The sequence below is a fragment of the Mus caroli genome, chromosome 3, assembly GCF_900094665.2.
Source record: "Mus caroli chromosome 3, CAROLI_EIJ_v1.1, whole genome shotgun sequence".
Taxonomy (NCBI): Eukaryota; Metazoa; Chordata; class Mammalia; order Rodentia; family Muridae; genus Mus; species Mus caroli.
This window is the reverse complement of record NC_034572.1, coordinates 89,420,167-89,423,081: the sequence shown is the minus strand read 5'-3', so window position 1 is coordinate 89,423,081 and position 2,915 is coordinate 89,420,167. Positions and strand designations below refer to the sequence as shown.

At 55.0% G+C, this 2,915-nt stretch overlaps 2 protein-coding genes across 2 annotated transcripts in view; one reads left to right on the top strand and one right to left on the bottom strand.

Annotated features, from left to right (window-relative positions):
- Nucleotides 1–1,500, bottom strand: part of Cers2 (ceramide synthase 2) — an 8,480-nt gene extending 6,980 nt beyond the window's left edge. Inside the window, exon 1 of the mRNA XM_021158717.1 lies at nucleotides 1,350–1,500. The gene's annotated coding sequence lies outside the window, so the exon portion shown is untranslated. The remainder of the gene's footprint in view (nucleotides 1–1,349) is intronic.
- A 285-nt stretch (nucleotides 1,501–1,785) lies between these two features.
- Nucleotides 1,786–2,915, top strand: part of Anxa9 (annexin A9) — an 18,764-nt gene continuing 17,634 nt past the window's right edge. The window contains exon 1 of the mRNA XM_021158036.2: nucleotides 1,786–1,853. The gene's annotated coding sequence lies outside the window, so the exon portion shown is untranslated. The remainder of the gene's footprint in view (nucleotides 1,854–2,915) is intronic.

Sequence of the window (2,915 nt, the reverse complement as noted above, 5' to 3'; positions counted from 1 at the left end):
AAAAAAAAAAAAAAAAAAAAAAAAAAAAACTTCTTTCTAGACGGTGAAGAGCAATAGAAGTCAAACGCTGTGTCAACTGCTTCAGGCTATAGTATGAGCCCAAAAATACAGGGCAGATTCTGGTAAAGCTAAGGGGTGAGGCTGTGACAACCGTGGCCTCAGGCTTCTCTGGGATGTTTCACAAACTTCCCTGCCCCAACCCCAAACACTATATAAGAATATGCCTTCCAAAGACAGGGAGAGGCCAGTAGGTTGAAGTAGCAGCGGCAAGTGGGGTAGTGTTGAAAGGAATTGTACAATGTCAGTCTCCCTGTGGCCAGCGACAGAGAGAAACCTAGTCAGAGGCTCCTGTGAGAATAGAGGGTATGGGGCACCAATGGATACCAGAACTAATTCGCACACACAGCACACCACACCACACCCCTTAGAAATTAGTCACTATATTTGACCTTAGGGGCCCCATCACGAGTGCAGTCAACAAACTTATATTCAAGATAGTCACCTTAGCTCTGGGATGGGAAGTGACCCCCCTACTCCAGCTCTCACACAAACAGAAGTAATTTCTGGAGGAGGCCTTCCCTAACTCAGTTCTGGGGAAGACCGGCTCACTCCAGACCTCACAGCGCTTAGAACACCCTGACAGCTGAGGCTGGAAACTCGGATAAATGAGATCTGGTTTGAATGCCAGGAGTGCAGCTTAGGCACAGGAACTCCCAAGCTCAGGCTAAAAAGGAATGCCACCCACCTGCAGGTAGCCAACTAGCTTGAGGGCCTCTGGGCCTGTAATTAGCAAGTTACAACCCAGAGCTGGCCAAACACGCCCCATAACGGTATAGGAATGTGAGCCCTTTGGGGCTAGGACAGACACTCAAGAGTGTACTCCTTCCTGTTTCCCGTTAGGCACATGGACACTCTGACCTCCCTCTTGGGATGGGCACAAGGGGGTCAGAAACGGAGGCAGCGGCGGCGGCGGTAGCAGTAGCAGCAACAGCAGCAGGGGCCGCCACCGTTCCTCCTCGGCCTCCACACTCAGGCCCCAGGACGCACGCGGGCCCGCAGGGGCTTCTAGCACCGAAGGTCCGCTACTGCTCCACTCCTAACAAAGGGGCGTCTGTACCATGGATCCTGAGAGAGCGCCCGGCCCCAGTCCCCCTACCTGTTGCCCGGCAGGCCTTCTCCGGGCCGAGGCCCCAGCGGGGCCCGGATCGCCCGCTCCAGCAGCGCTCGGCCCGCCCTCCGGCAGGCCGGCCGCCATGAGCCGGTGGAGGCCCCGCTCCCTCCGAGCTGCGCCCTGAGCCCCCGCGCCCGTCACTGCCCCGCCACCCCCGCGGCCCCGCGCACAGACTCACTCGGCGTCCGGTGCAGAGCTGCTCCGGCCCGGGCGCCGCTACTCCGTTTCCCACTTCTAGCGCCCGGCCGGTGCGCACTGACTGGGCCGGGTCCTCTCCTCCCCCTTCCGCTGCCCGCGGCTCCCTCCCTCCTTCCTCCTTTGCCCGCCGAGCCCCGGCGAGCCCAGGCCGAGCCCAGTAGCGGAGCTGAGCTGGGCGTGGGCCGCGGCCGGGCGGGGCCCGGTGCCCGGAACCCGGCGCTGCGCCTATGGAGCGTAGGAGCCCCGACGGGGCGGGTGGCACGTGCCCCGCAGGGCGCCCGGGTCTCTGAGTGGCGCGGTTGCGGCCCACCGGGACTTTGGTCAGGGACCCCCTGGTGCCTGAGCCCAGAGCAGATCAGAGCAACCCCGCGGCCCTGGTGTGGTCGGCGACCAGAATGCAACAATCCCCGCGTCCGGCTACACTGGGCATTAGAGGAAGGGTGCACGCGGAGAAAACCCTGCACAGATCCCGATGTTCCCTACGGTGAGATCCACAATACCCCCTCTCCCAGCCCTGCTGTTTGGAGTCCCAACAGAGCTACTCAAACCTTTTGTAAAATGTACTCCAGGCTACACTATGGTTAGCCGTGATCAGTTTCGTATTAGAACCTGTTTTCCCTTAAATAGTCCCATAAAATCTATGCCTGAAGAAGAGAGCGGCAGGTTGGAGACATGGCTCAGCGGTTAAGAACACCGACTGCTGTTCCAGAGATACTGAGTTAAATTCCTAGCAACCACATGGTCACTCACAACTATCTGGGATCCCATGCACTCTTCTGGTGCATCTGAAGACAGCCACATTGTACTCATATAAATTAATAAATAAGGGGGGGGGAGAAAGCGCCCAGCAGCCTTAACTCCCATCTCCCATACTCCCATTGTGGACAGAACTTGACTAAGTTGTACTTGAGTGACCCTTAACCGGGAGAGTGCAGCTTAGCTTCTTCCATGTAAAAAAATGCTTTAAAAACTGTCCCCGGGGAAGTGGTGGCACACTCCTTTAATCCCAGCCCTTGGGAGGCAGAGGCAGGCAGATTTCTGAGTTCAAGGCCAGCCTGGTCTACAGAGTGAGTTCCAGGACAGTCGGGGCTACACAGAGAAACCCTGTCTCGAAAAACCAAAAAAAATACAAAACAAAACAAAACAAAAACCCTGCCTGGTCCGATTTTAGGCTCATGCCCAAGCACAGTCCCAGCATTTGGGAGACTTATCTTTTTTTTTAACCTTCATAAAAGAGTTTTGTTTTTTCTTTTTAAATTTATTTTGTGTGTGTGAGTGTTTTGCCTGAATGTATGCATGTGTTCCACCAATGTCTGGTGCCCAAGGAGGTCAGTGGAGGATATCAGATTCCCTGGAACTGGAGTTATATAAGGTTGTAAGCAGCTATGTGGGTGCTGAGAATCAAACAGGTCCTCTGTAAGTAAGAACAAGACAGCTGAGCTGTCTCTCCCGCCCTTGTTATGAACCCAGGTCCTCTGAAGGAGCAGCCTGTGCTCTTTTTTTTTTTTTTTTTTTTTTTTTTTTGAGACAGGGTTTTTCTGTATAG